This window comes from Symphalangus syndactylus, chromosome 4, assembly GCF_028878055.3.
Source record: "Symphalangus syndactylus isolate Jambi chromosome 4, NHGRI_mSymSyn1-v2.1_pri, whole genome shotgun sequence".
NCBI lineage: Eukaryota > Metazoa > Chordata > Mammalia > Primates > Hylobatidae > Symphalangus > Symphalangus syndactylus.
This window is the reverse complement of record NC_072426.2, coordinates 166,353,941-166,369,766: the sequence shown is the minus strand read 5'-3', so window position 1 is coordinate 166,369,766 and position 15,826 is coordinate 166,353,941.

The following is a 15,826-nucleotide window of genomic DNA, read 5'->3' as shown; positions in this document are numbered from 1 at the left end:
ACCCTCTTAGCGCTCCGAATCTCCACTTGCATTTTCTACAAAAAGAGTGTTTCATAACTGCTCAATCAAAAATATGTTTTATCTCTGTTAACTGAATTTACAGATCAGAAATAAGTTTCACAGAATGCATCTGTGTAGTTTTTATTTGAAGATATTCTTTTTCCCAATGTAGGCTTCTTAGCGCTTAGCATGTCCAATTGCAGTTTCTACAGAAAGAGTGTTTCAGAACGGCTCAATCAAAAGTAAGGTTCAACTCTGTTAGTTGAATGCACAGAACAGAAAGAATTTTCACAGAATGCTACTGTGTAGTTTATATTTGAATATATTCCTTTTTCCACTATTACCCTCTTAGCGCTCCGAATGTCCACTTGCATTTTCTACGGAAAGAGTGTTCAGAACTGCGCAATCAAAAGTATGGTTTAACTCTGTTAGCGTAATGAACATATCAGAAATAAGTTTCACACAATGCTTCTGTGTAGTTTTTATTTGAAGATATTATTTTTCCCAATAGAGGCCTCCTAGCGCTCAGAATGTCCAATTGCAGTTTCTACAGAAAGAGTTTTTCAGAAAGGCTCAATCAAAAGTAAGGTTCAACTCTGTTAGTTGAATGCACAGAACAGAAAGTAGTTTCATACAATGCTTCTGTGTAGTTTATATTTGAACATATTCTTTTTTCCACTATTACCCACTTAGCGCTACGAATGTCCAGTTGCATTTTCTACAGACAGAGTGTTTCAAAACTGCTCAATCAAAAGTATGGTTTAACTCTGTTAGCTGAATGCTCAGATCAGAAAGAAGTTTCACAGAATGCTTCTGTGTAGTTTATATTTGGATATATTCCTTTTTCCACTACTACTCTCTTAGCGCTCCAAATGTCCAGCTGCATTTTCTACAGAAAGAGTGTTCAGATCTGCTCAACCAAAAGTATGGTTTAATTCTTTTAGCTGAATGCACAGATCAGAAAGAAGTTTCACAGAATGATTCTGTGTAGTTTATATTTGGAGACATTCCTTTTTCCACTATTAACCTCTTAGCGCTCCGAATCTCCACTTGCATTCTCTACAGAAAGAGTGTTTCAGAACGGCTCAATCAAAACTAAGGTTCAACTCTTTTAGTTGAACAAACAGAACAGAAAGAAGTTTCACACAATTCTTCTGTGTAGTTTTTATTTGTAGATATTCTTTTTCCCAATCTAGGCCTCTTAGCGCTCAGAATGTCCAATTGCAGTTTCTACAGAAAGAGTGTTTCAGAACGGCTCAATCAAAAGTAAGGTTCAACTCTGTTAGTTGAATGCACAGAACAGAAAGAAGTTTCATACAATGCTTCTGTGTAGTTTATATTTGAACATATTCTTTTTTCCACTATTACCCACTTAGCGCTACGAATGTCCAGTTGCATTTTCTACAGACAGGGTGTTTCAAAACTGCTCAATCCAAAGTATGGTTTAACTCTGTTAGCTGAATGCTCAGATCAGAAAGAAGTTTCACAGAATGCTTCTGTGTAGTTTATATTTGAATATATTCCTTTTTCCACTACTAAGCTCTTAGCGCTCCAAATGTCCAGTTGCATTTTCTACAGAAAGAGTGTTCAGATCTGCTCAATCAAAAGTATGGTTTAACTCTGTTAGCTGAATGCACAGATCAGAAAGAAGTTTCACCGAATGATTCTGTGTAGTTTATATTTGAAGACATTCCTTTTTCCACTATTACCCACATAGCGCTCCCAATCTCCACTTGCATTTTCTACAGAAAGAGTGTTTCATAACTGCTCAATCAAAAATATGTTTTATCTCTGTTAACTGAATTTACAGATCAGAAATAAGTTTCACAGAATGCATCTGTGTAGTTTTTATTTGAAGATATTCTTTTTCCCAATGTAGGCCTCTTAGCGCTTAGCATGTCCAATTGCAGTTTCTACACAAAGAGTGTTTCAGAACGGCTCAATCAAAAGTAAGGTTCAATTCTGTTAGTTGAATGCACAGAACAGAAAGAATTTTCACAGAATGCTACTGTGTAGTTTATATTTGAATATATTCCTTTTTCCACTATTACCCTCTTAGCGCTCCGAATGTCCACTTGCATTTTCTACAGAAAGAGTGTTCAGAACTGCGCAATCAAAAGTATGGTTTAATTCTGTTAGCTTAATGAACATATCAGAAATAAGTTTCACACAATGCTTCTGTGTAGTTTTTATTTGAAGATATTATTTTTCCCAATAGAGGCCTCTTAGCGCGCAGAATGTCCAATTGCAGTTTCTACAGAAAGAGTGTTTCAGAAAGGCTCAATCAAAAGTAAGGTTCAACTCTGTTAGTTGAATGCACAGAACAGAAAGAAGTTTCATACAATGCTTCTGTGTAGTTTATATTTGAACATATTCTTTTTTCCACTATTACCCACTTAGCCCTACGAATGTCCAGTTGCATTTTCTACAGACAGAGTGTTTCAAAACTGCTCAATCAAAAGTATGGTTTAACTCTGTTAGCTGAATGCTCAGATCAGAAAGAAGTTTCACAGAATGCTTCTGTGTAGTTTATATTTGAATATATTCCTTTTTCCACTACTACTCTCTTAGCGCTCCAAATGTCCAGTTGCATTTTCTACAGAAAGAGTGTTCAGATCTGCTCAACCAAAAGTATGGTTTAACTCTGTTAGCTGAATGCACAGATCAGAAAGAAGTTTCACAGAATGATTCTGTGTAGTTTATATTTGGAGACATTCCTTTTTCCACTATTACCCTCTTAGCGCTGCGAATCTCCACTTGCATTTTCTACAGAAAGAGTGTTTCAGAACGGCTCAATCAAAACTAAGGTTCAACTCTTTTAATTGAACAAACAGAACAGAAAGAAGTTTCACACAATTCTTCTGTGTAGTTTTTATTTGTAGACATTCTTTTTCCCAATCTAGGCCTCTTAGCGCTCAGAATGTCCAATTGCAGTTTCTACAGAAAGAGTGTTTCAGAACGGCTCAATCAAAAGTAAGGTTCAACTCTGTTAGTTGAATGCACAGAACAGAAAGAAGTTTCATACAATGCTTCTGTGTAGTTTATATTTGAACATATTCTTTTTTCCACTATTACCCACTTAGCGCTACGAATGTCCAGTTGCATTTTCTACAGACAGAGTGTTTCAAAACTGCTCAATCCAAAGTATGGTTTAACTCTGTTAGCTGAATGCTCAGATCAGAAAGAAGTTTCACAGAATGCTTCTGTGTAGTTTATATTTGAATATATTCCTTTTTCCACTACTAAGCTCTTAGCGCTCCAAATGTCCAGTTGCATTTTCTACAGAAAGAGTGTTCAGATCTGCTCAATCAAAAGTATGGTTTAACTCTGTTAGCTGAATGCACAGATCAGAAAGAAGTTTCACCGAATGATTCTGTGTAGTTTATATTTGAAGACATTCCTTTTTCCACTATTACCCACATAGCGCTCCCAATCTCCACTTGCATTTTCTACAGAAAGAGTGTTTCATAACTGCTCAATCAAAAATATGTTTTATCTCTGTTAACTGAATTTACAGATCAGAAATAAGTTTCACAGAATGCATCTGTGTAGTTTTTATTTGAAGATATTCTTTTTCCCAATGTAGGCCTCTTAGCGCTTAGCATGTCCAATTGCAGTTTCTACACAAAGAGTGTTTCAGAACGGCTCAATCAAAAGTAAGGTTCAATTCTGTTAGTTGAATGCACAGAACAGAAAGAATTTTCACAGAATGCTACTGTGTAGTTTATATTTGAATATATTCCTTTTTCCACTATTACCCTCTTAGCGCTCCGAATGTCCACTTGCATTTTCTACAGAAAGAGTGTTCAGAACTGCGCAATCAAAAGTATGGTTTAATTCTGTTAGCTTAATGAACATATCAGAAATAAGTTTCACACAATGCTTCTGTGTAGTTTTTATTTGAAGATATTATTTTTCCCAATAGAGGCCTCTTAGCGCGCAGAATGTCCAATTGCAGTTTCTACAGAAAGAGTGTTTCAGAAAGGCTCAATCAAAAGTAAGGTTCAACTCTGTTAGTTGAATGCACAGAACAGAAAGAAGTTTCATACAATGCTTCTGTGTAGTTTATATTTGAACATATTCTTTTTTCCACTATTACCCACTTAGCCCTACGAATGTCCAGTTGCATTTTCTACAGACAGAGTGTTTCAAAACTGCTCAATCAAAAGTATGGTTTAACTCTGTTAGCTGAATGCTCAGATCAGAAAGAAGTTTCACAGAATGCTTCTGTGTAGTTTATATTTGAATATATTCCTTTTTCCACTACTACTCTCTTAGCGCTCCAAATGTCCAGTTGCATTTTCTACAGAAAGAGTGTTCAGATCTGCTCAACCAAAAGTATGGTTTAACTCTGTTAGCTGAATGCACAGATCAGAAAGAAGTTTCACAGAATGATTCTGTGTAGTTTATATTTGGAGACATTCCTTTTTCCACTATTACCCTCTTAGCGCTGCGAATCTCCACTTGCATTTTCTACAGAAAGAGTGTTTCAGAACGGCTCAATCAAACTAAGGTTCAACTCTTTTAATTGAACAAACAGAACAGAAAGAAGTTTCACACAATTCTTCTGTGTAGTTTTTATTTGTAGACATTCTTTTTCCCAATCTAGGCCTCTTAGCGCTCAGAATGTCCAATTGCAGTTTCTACAGAAAGAGTGTTTCAGAACGGCTCAATCAAAAGTAAGGTTCAACTCTGTTAGTTGAATGCACAGAACAGAAAGAAGTTTCATACAATGCTTCTGTGTAGTTTATATTTGAACATATTCTTTTTTCCACTATTACCCACTTAGCGCTACGAATGTCCAGTTGCATTTTCTACAGACAGAGTGTTTCAAAACTGCTCAATCAAAAGTATGGTTTAACTCTGTTAGCTGAATGCTCAGATCAGAAAAAAGTTTCACAGAATGCTTCTGTGTAGTTTATATTTGAATATATTCCTTTTTCCACTACTACGCTCTTAGCGCTCCAAATGTCCAGTTGCATTTTCTACAGAAAGAGTGTTCAGATCTGCTCAATCAAAAGTATGGTTTAACTCTGTTAGCTGAATGCACAGATCAGAAAGAAGTTTCACCGAATGATTCTGTGTAGTTTATATTTGAAGACATTCCTTTTTCCACTATTACCCACTTAGCGCTCCCAATCTCCACTTGCATTTTCTACAAAAAGAGTGTTTCATAACTGCTCAATCAAAAATATGTTTTATCTCTGTTAACTGAATTTACAGATCAGAAATAAGTTTCACAGAATGCATCTGTGTAGTTTTTATTTGAAGATATTCTTTTTCCCAATGTAGGCCTCTTAGCGCTTAGCATGTCCAATTGCAGTTTCTACAGAAAGAGTGTTTCAGAACGGCTCAATCAAAAGTAAGGTTCAACTCTGTTAGTTGAATGCACAGAACAGAAAGAATTTTCACAGAATGCTACTGTGTAGTTTATATTTGAATATATTCCTTTTTCCACTATTACCCTCTTAGCGCTCCGAATGTCCACTTGCATTTTCTACAGAAAGAGTGTTCAGAACTGCGCAATCAAAAGTATGGTTTAACTCTGTTAGCTTAATGAACATATCAGAAATAAGTTTCACACAATGCTTCTGTGTAGTTTTTATTTGAAGATATTATTTTTCCCAATAGAGGCCTCTTAGCGCTCAGAATGTCCAATTGCAGTTTCTACAGAAAGAGTGTTTCAGAATGGCTCAATCAAAAGTAAGGTTCAACTCTGTTAGTTGAATGCACAGAACAGAAAGAAGTTTCATACAATGCTTCTGTGTAGTTTATATTTGAACATATTCTTTTTTCCACTATTACCCACTTAGCGCTACGAATGTCCAGTTGCATTTTCTACAGACAGAGTGTTTCAAAACTGCTCAATCAAAAGTATGGTTTAACTCTGTTAGCTGAATGCTCAGATCAGAAAGAAGTTTCACAGAATGCTTCTGTGTAGTTTATATTTGAATATATTCCTTTTTCCACTACTACGCTCTTAGCGCTCCAAATGTCCAGTTGCATTTTCTACAGAAAGAGTGTTCAGATCTGCTCAATCAAAAGTATGGTTTAACTCTGTTAGCTGAATGCACAGATCAGAAAGAAGTTTCACCGAATGATTCTGTGTAGTTTATATTTGAAGACATTCCTTTTTCCACTATTACCCTCTTACCGCTCCGAATCTCCACTTGCATTTTCTACAAAAAGAGTTTTTCATAACTGCTCAATCAAAAATATGTTTTATCTCTGTTAACTGAATTTACAGATCAGAAATAAGTTTCACAGAATGCATCTGTGTAGTTTTTATTTGAAGATATTTTTTTTCCCAATGTAGGCCTCTTAGCGCTTAGCATGTCCACTTGCAGTTTCTACAGAAAGAGTGTTTCAGAACGGCTCAATCAAAAGTAAGGTTCAACTCTGTTAGTTGAATGCACAGAACAGAAAGAATTTTCACAGAATGCTACTATGTAGTTTATATTTGAATATATTCCTTTTTCCACTGTTACCCTCTTAGCGCTCCGAATGTCCAGTTGCATTTTCTACAGAAAGAGTGTTCAGAACTGCGCAATCAAAAGTATGGTTTAACTCTGTTAGCTTAATGAACATATCAGAAATAAGTTTCACACAATGCTTCTGTGTAGTTTTTATTTGAAGATATTATTTTTCCCAATAGAGGCCTCTTAGCGCTCAGAATGTCCAATTGCAGTTTCTACAGAAAGAGTGTTTCAGAACGGCTCAATCAAAAGTAAGGTTCAACTCTGTTAGTTGAATGCACAGAACAGAAAGAAGTTTCATACAATGCTTCTGTGTAGTTTATATTTGAACATATTCTTTTTTCCACTATTACCCACTTAGCGCTACGAATGTCCAGTTGCATTTTCTACAGACAGAGTGTTTCAAAACTGCTCAATCAAAAGTATGGTTTAACTCTGTTAGCTGAATGCTCAGATCAGAAAGAAGTTTCACAGAATGCTTCTGTGTAGTTTATATTTGAATATATTCCTTTTTCCACTACTACGCTCTTAGCGCTCCAAATGTCCAGTTGCATTTTCTACAGAAAGAGTGTTCAGATCTGCTCAATCAAAAGTATGGTTTAACTCTGTTAGCTGAATGCACAGATCAGAAAGAAGTTTCACCGAATGATTCTGTGTAGTTTATATTTGAAGACATTCCTTTTTCCACTATTACCCTCTTACCGCTCCGAATCTCCACTTGCATTTTCTACAAAAAGAGTTTTTCATAACTGCTCAATCAAAAATATGTTTTATCTCTGTTAACTGAATTTACAGATCAGAAATAAGTTTCACAGAATGCATCTGTGTAGTTTTTATTTGAAGATATTATTTTTCCCAATGTAGGCCTCTTAGCGCTTAGCATGTCCACTTGCAGTTTCTACAGAAAGAGTGTTTCAGAACGGCTCAATCAAAAGTAAGGTTCAACTCTGTTAGTTGAATGCACAGAACAGAAAGAATTTTCACAGAATGCTACTATGTAGTTTATATTTGAATATATTCCTTTTTCCACTGTTACCCTCTTAGCGCTCCGAATGTCCAGTTGCATTTTCTACAGAAAGAGTGTTCAGAACTGCGCAATCAAAAGTATGGTTTAACTCTGTTAGCTTAATGAACATATCAGAAATAAGTTTCACACAATGCTTCTGTGTAGTTTTTATTTGAAGATATTATTTTTCCCAATAGAGGCCTCTTAGCGCTCAGAATGTCCAATTGCAGTTTCTACAGAAAGAGTGTTTCAGAAAGGCTCAATCAAAAGTAAGGTTCAACTCTGTTAGTTGAATGCACAGAACAGAAAGAAGTTTCATACAATGCTTCTGTGTAGTTTATATTTGAACATATTCTTTTTTCCACTATTACCCACTTAGCGCTACGAATGTCCAGTTGCATTTTCTACAGACAGAGTGTTTCAAAACTGCTCAATCCAAAGTATGGTTTAACTCTGTTAGCTGAATGCTCAGATCAGAAAGAAGTTTCACAGAATGCTTCTGTGTAGTTTATATTTGAATATATTCCTTTTTCCACTACTACTCTCTTAGCGCTCCAAATGTCCAGTTGCATTTTCTACAGAAAGAGTGTTCAGATCTGCTCAACCAAAAGTATGGTTTAACTCTGTTAGCTGAATGCACAGATCAGAAAGAAGTTTCACAGAATGATTCTGTATAGTTTATATTTGGAGACATTCCTTTTTCCACTATTACCCTCTTAGCGATCCGAATCTCCACTTGCATTTTCTACAGAAAGAGTGTTTCAGAACGGCTCAATCAAAACTAAGGTTCAACTCTTTTAGTTGAACAAACAGAACAGAAAGAAGTTTCACACAATTCTTCTGTGTAGTTTTTATTTGTAGACATTCTTTTTCCCAATCTAGGCCTCTTAGCGCACAGAATGTCCAATTGCAGTTTCTACAGAAAGAGTGTTTCAGAACGGCTCAATCAAAAGTAAGGTTCAACTCTGTTAGTTGAATGCACAGAACAGAAAGAAGTTTCATACAATGCTTCTGTGTAGTTTATATTTGAACATATTCTTTTTTCCACTATTACCCACATAGCGCTACGAATGTCCAGTTGCATTTTCTACAGACAGAGTGTTTCAAAACTGCTCAATCAAACGTATGGTTTAACTCTGTTAGCTGAATGCTCAGATCAGAAAGAAGTTTCACAGAATGCTTCTGTGTAGTTTATATTTCAATATATTCCTTTTTCCACTACTACGCTCTTAGCGCTCCAAATGTCCAGTTGCATTTTCTACAGAAAGAGTGTTCAGATCTGCTCAATCAAAAGTATGGTTTAACTCTGTTAGCTGAATGCACAGATCAGAAAGAAGTTTCACCGAATGATTCTGTGTAGTTTATATTTGAAGACATTCCTTTTTCCACTATTACCCTCTTAGCGCTCCGAATCTCCACTTGCATTTTCTACAAAAAGAGTGTTTCATAACTGCTCAATAAAAAATATGTTTTATCTCTGTTAACTGAATTTACAGATCAGAAATAAGTTTCACAGAATGCATCTGTGTAGTTTTTATTTGAAGATATTCTTTTTCCCAATGTAGGCCTCTTAGCGCTTAGCATGTCCAATTGCAGTTTCTAAAGAAAGAGTGTTTCAGAACGGCTCAATCAAAAGTAAGGTTCAACTCTGTTAGTTGAATGCACAGAACAGAAAGAATTTTCACAGAATGCTACTGTGTAGTTTATATTTGAATATATTCCTTTTTCCACTATTACCCTCTTAGCGCTCCGAATGTCCACTTGCATTTTCTACAGAAAGAGTGTTCAGAACTGCGCAATCAAAAGTATGGTTTAACTCTGTTAGCTTAATGAACATATCAGAAATAAGTTTCACACAATGCTTCTGTGTAGTTTTTATTTGAAGATATTATTTTTCCCAATAGAGGCCTCTAAGCGCTCAGAATGTCCAATTGCAGTTTCTACAGAAAGAGTGTTTCAGAAAGGCTCAATCAAAAGTAAGGTTCAACTCTGTTAGTTGAATGCACAGAACAGAAAGAAGTTTCATACAATGCTTCTGTGTAGTTTATATTTGAACATATTCTTTTTTCCACTATTACCCACTTAGCGCTACGAATGTCCAGTTGCATTTTCTACAGACAGAGTGTTTCAAAACTGCTCAATCCAAAGTATGGTTTAACTCTGTTAGCTGAATGCTCAGATCAGAAAGAAGTTTCACAGAATGCTTCTGTGTAGTTTATATTTGAATATATTCCTTTTTCCACTACTACTCTCTTAGCGCTCCAAATGTCCAGTTGCATTTTCTACAGAAAGAGTGTTCAGATCTGCTCAACCAAAAGTATGGTTTAACTCTGTTAGCTGAATGCACAGATCAGAAAGAAGTTTCACAGAATGATTCTGTGTAGTTTATATTTGGAGACATTCCTTTTTCCACTATTACCCTCTTAGCGCTCCGAATCTCCACTTGCATTATCTACAGAAAGAGTGTTTCAGAACGGCTCAATCAAAACTAAGGTTGAACTCTTTTAGTTGAACAAACAGAACAGAAAGAAGTTTCACACAATTCTTCTGTGTAGTTTTTATTTGTAGACATTCTTTTTCCCAATATAGGCCTCTTAGCGCTCAGAATGTCCAATTGCAGTTTCTACAGAAAGAGTGTTTCAGAACGGCTCAATCAAAAGTAAGGTTCAACTCTGTTAGTTGAATGCACAGAACAGAAAGAAGTTTCATACAATGCTTCTGTGTAGTTTCTATTTGAACATATTCTTTTTTCCACTATTACCCACTTAGCGCTACGAATGTCCAGTTGCATTTTCTACAGACAGAGTGTTTGAAAACTGCTCAATCAAAAGTATGGTTTAACTCTGTTAGCTGAATGCTCAGATCAGAAAGAAGTTTCACAGAATGCTTCTGTGTAGTTTATATTTGAATATATTCCTTTTTCCACTACTACGCTCTTAGCGCTCCAAATGTCCAGTTGCATTTTCTACAGAAAGAGTGTTCGGATCTGCTCAATCAAAAGTATGGTTTAACTCTGTTAGCTGAATGCACAGATCAGAAATAAGTTTCACCGAATGATTCTGTGTAGTTTATGTTTGAAGACATTCCTTTTTCCACTATTACCCTCTTAGCGCTCCGAATCTCCACTTGCATTTTCTACAAAAAGAGTGTTTCCTAACTGCTCAATCAAAAATATGTTTTATCTCTGTTAACTGAATTTACAGATCAGAAATAAGTTTCACAGAATGCATCTGTGTAGTTTTTATTTGAAGATATTCTTTTTCCCAATGTAGGCCTCTTAGCGCTTAGCATGTCCAATTGCAGTTCCTTCAGAAAGAGTGTTTCAGAACGGCTCAATCAAAAGTAAGGTTCAACTCTGTTAGTTGAATGCACAGAACAGAAAGAATTTTCACAGAATGCTACTGTGTAGTTTATATTTGAATATATTCCTTTTTCCACTATTACCCTCTTAGCGCTCCGAATGTCCACTTGCATTTTCTACAGAAAGAGTGTTCAGAACTGCGCAATCAAAAGTATGGTTTAACTCTGTTAGCTTAATGAACATATCAGAAATAAGTTTCACACAATGCTTCTGTGTAGTTTTTATTTGAAGATATTATTTTTCCCAATAGAGGCCTCTTAGCGCTCAGAATGTCCAATTGCAGTTTCTACAGAATGAGTGTTTCAGAAAGGCTCAATCAAAAGTAAGGTTCAACTCTGTTAGTTGAATGCACAGAACAGAAAGAAGTTTCATACAATGCTTCTGTGTAGTTTATATTTGAACATATTCTTTTTTCCACTATTACCCACTTAGCGCTACGAATGTCCAGTTGCATTTTCTACAGACAGAGTGTTTCAAAACTGCTCAATCAAAAGTATGGTTTAACTCTGTTAGCTGAATGCTCAGATCAGAAAGAAGTTTCACAGAATGCTTCTGTGTAGTTTATATTTGAATATATTCCTTTTTCCACTACTACTCTCTTAGCGCTCCAAATGTCCAGTTGCATTTTCTACAGAAAGAGTGTTCAGATCTGCTCAATCAAAAGTATGGTTTAACTCTGTTAGCTGAATGCACAGATCAGAAAGAAGTTTCACAGAATGATTCTGTGTAGTTTATATTTGGAGACATTCCTTTTTCCACTATTACCCTCTTAGCGCTCCGAATCTCCACTTGCATTTTCTACAGAAAGAGTGTTTCAGAACGGCTCAATCAAAACTAAGGTTCAACTCTTTTAGTTGAACAAACAGAACAGAAAGAAGTTTCACACAATTCTGTGTAGTTTTTATTTGTAGACATTCCTTTTCCCAATATAGGCCTCTTAGCGTTCAGAATGTCCAATTGCAGTTTCTACAGAAAGAGTGTTTCAGAACGGCTCAATCAAAAGTAAGGTTCAACTCTGTTAGTTGAATGCACAGAACAGAAAGAAGTTTCATACAATGCTTCTGTGTAGTTTATATTTGAACATATTCTTTTTTCCACTATTACCCACTTAGCGCTACGAATGTCCAGTTGCATTTTCTACAGAAAGAATGTTCAGATCTGCTCAACCAAAAGTATGGTTTAACTCTGTTAGCTGAATGCACAGATCAGAAAGAAGTTTCACAGAATGATTCTGTGTAGTTTATATTTGTAGACATTCCTTTTTCCACTATTACCCACTTAGCGCTCCGAATCTCCACTTGCATTTTCTACAAAAAGAGTGTTTCATAACTGCTCAATCAAAAATATGTTTTATCTCTGTTAACTGAATTTACAGATCAGAAATAAGTTTCACAGAATGCATCTGTGTAGTTTTTATTTGAAGATATTCTTTTTCCCAATGTAGGCCTCTTAGCGCTTAGCATGTCCAATTGCAGTTTCTACAGAAAGAGTGTTTCAGAACGGCTCAATCAAAAGTAAGGTTCAACTCTGTTAGTTGAATGCACAGAACAGAAAGAATTTTCACAGAATGCTACTGTGTAGTTTATATTTGAATATATTCCTTTTTCCACTATTACCCTCTTAGCACTCCGAATGTCCACTTGCATTTTCTACAGAAAGAGTGTTCAGAACTGCGCAATCAAAAGTATGGTTTAACTCTGTTAGCTTAATGAACATATCAGAAATAAGTTTCACACAATGCTTCTGTGTAGTTTTTATTTGAAGACATTATTTTTCCCAATAGAGGCCTCTTAGCGCTCAGAATGTCCAATTGCAGTTTCTACAGAAAGAGTGTTTCAGAAAGGCTCAATCAAAAGTAAGGTTCAACTCTGTTAGTTGAATGCACAGAACAGAAAGAAGTTTCATACAATGCTTCTGTGTAGTTTATATTTGAACATATTCTTTTTTCCACTATTACCCACTTAGCGCTATGAATGTCCAGTTGCATTTTCTACAGACAGAGTGTTTCAAAACTGCTCAATCAAAAGTATGGTATAACTCTGTTAGCTGAATGCTCAGATCAGAAAGTAGTTTCACAGAATGCTTCTGTGTAGTTTATATTTGAATATATTCCTTTTTCCACTACTACTTTCTTAGCGCTCCAAATGTCCAGTTGCATTTTCTACAGAAAGAGTGTTCAGATCTGCTCAACCAAAAGTATGGTTTAAATCTGTTAGCTGAATGCACAGATCAGAAAGTAGTTTCACAGAATGATTCTGTGTAGTTTATATTTGGAGACATTCCTTTTTCCACTATTACCCTCTTAGCGCTCCGAATCTCCACTTGCATTTTCTACAGAAAGAGTGTTTCAGAACGGCTCAATCAAAACTAAGGTTGAACTCTTTTAGTTGAACAAACAGAACAGAAAGAAGTTTCAAACAATTCTTCTGTGTAGTTTTTATTTGTAGACATTCATTTTCCCAATATAGGCCTCTTAGCGCTCAGAATGTCCAATTTCAGTTTCTACAGAAAGAGTGTTTCAGAACGGCTCAATCAAAAGTAAGGTTCAACTCTGTTATTTGAATGCACAGAACAGAAAGAAGTTGCATACAATGCTTCTGTGTAGTTTATATTTGAACATATTCTTTTTTCCACTATTACCCACTTAGCGCTACGAATGTCCAGTTGCATTTTCTACAGACAGAGTGTTTCAAAACTGCTCAATCAAAAGTATGGTTTAACTCGGTTAGCTGAATGCTCAGATCAGAAAGAAGCTTCACAGAATGCTTCTGTGTAGTTTATATTTGAATATATTCCTTTTTCCACTACTACGCTCTTAGCGCTCCAAATGTCCAGTTGCATTTTCTACAAAAAGAGTGTTCAGATCTGCTCAATCAAAAGTATGGTTTAACTCTGTTAGCTGAATGCACAGATCAGAAAGAAGTTTCACCGAATGATTCTGTGTAGTTTATATTTGAAGACATTCCTTTTTCCACTATTACCCTCTTAGTGCTCCGAATCTCCACTTGCATTTTCTACAAAAAGAGTGTTTCATAACTGCTCAATCAAAAATATGTTTTATCTCTGTTAACTGAATTTACAGATCAGAAATAAGTTTCACAGAATGCATCTGTGTAGTTTTTATTTGAAGATATTCTTTTTCCCAATGTAGGCCTCTTAGAGCTTAGCATGTCCAATTGCAGTTTCTACAGAAAGAGTGTTTCAGAACGGCTCAATCAAAAGTAAGGTTCAACTCTGTTAGTTGAATGCACAGAACAGAAAGAATTTTCACAGAATGCTACTGTGTAGTTTATATTTGAATATATTCCTTTTTCCACTATTACCCTCTTAGCGCTCCGAATGTCCACTTGCATTTTCTACAGAAAGAGTGTTCAGAACTGCGCAATCAAAAGTATGGTTTAACTCTGTTAGCTTAATGAACATATCAGAAATAAGTTTCACACAATGCTTCTGTGTAGTTTTTATTTGAAGATATTATTTTTCCCAATAGAGGCCTCTTAGCGCTCAGAATGTCCAATTGCAGTTTCTACAGAAAGAGTGTTTCAGAAAGGCTCAATCAAAAGTAAGGTTCAACTCTGTTAGTTGAATGCACAGAACAGAAAGAAGTTTCATACAATGCTTCTGTGTAGTTTATATTTGAACATATTCTTTTTTCCACTATTACCCACTTAGCGCTACGAATGTCCAGTTGCATTTTCTACAGACAGAGTGTTTCAAAACTGCTCAATCAAAAGTATGGTTTAACTCTGTTAGCTGAATGCTCAGATCAGAAAGAAGTTTCACAGAATGCTTCTGTGTAGTTTATATTTGAATATATTCCTTTTTCCACTACTACTCTCTTAGCGCTCCAAATGTCCAGTTGCATATTCTACAGAAAGAGTGTTCAGATCTGCTCAACCAAAAGTATGGTTTAACTCTGTTACCTGAATACACAGATCAGAAAGAAGTTTCACAGAATGATTCTGTGTAGTTTATATTTGGAGACATTCCTTTTTCCACTATTACCCTCTTAGCGCTCCGAATCTCCACTTGCATTATCTACAGAAAGAGTGTTTCAGAACGGCTCAATCAAAACTAGGGTTGAACTCTTTTAGTTGAACAAACAGAACAGAAAGAAGTTTCACACAATTCTTCTGTGTAGTTTTGTTTGTAGACATTCTTTTTCCCAATATAGGCCTCTTAGCGCTCAGAATGTCCAATTGCAGTTTCTACAGAAAGAGTGTTTCAGAACGGCTCAATCAAAAGTAAGGTTCAACTCTGTTAGTTGAATGCACAGAACAGAAAGAAGTTTCATACAATGCTTCTGTGTAGTTTCTATTTGAACATATTCTTTTTTCCACTATTACCCACTTAGCGCTAGGAATGTCCAGTTGCATTTTCTACAGACAGAGTGTTTCAAAACTGCTCAATCAAAAGTATGGTTTAACTCTGTTAGCTGAATGCTCAGATCAGAAAGAAGTTTCACAGAATGCTTCTGTGTAGTTTATATTTGAATATATCCCTTTTTCCACTACTACGCTCTTAGCGCTCCAAATGTCCAGTTGCATTTTCTACAGAAAGAGTGTTCGGATCTGCTCAATCAAAAGTATGGTTTAACTCTGTTAGCTGAATGCACAGATCAGAAATAAGTTTCACCGAATGATTCTGTGTAGTTTATGTTTGAAGACATTCCTTTTTCCACTATTACCCTCTTAGCGCTCCGAATCTCCACTTGCATTTTCTACAAAAAGAGTGTTTCCTAACTGCTCAATCAAAAATATGTTTTATCTCTGTTAACTGAATTTATAGATCAGAAATAAGTTTCACAGAATGCATCTGTGTAGTTTTTATTTGAAGATATTCTTTTTCCCAATTTAGGCCTCTTAGCGCTTAGCATGTCCAATTGCAGTTCCTTCAGAAAGAGTGTTTCAGAACGGCTCAATCAAAAGTAAGGTTCAACTCTGTTAGTTGAATGCACAGAACAGAAAGAATTTTCACAGAATG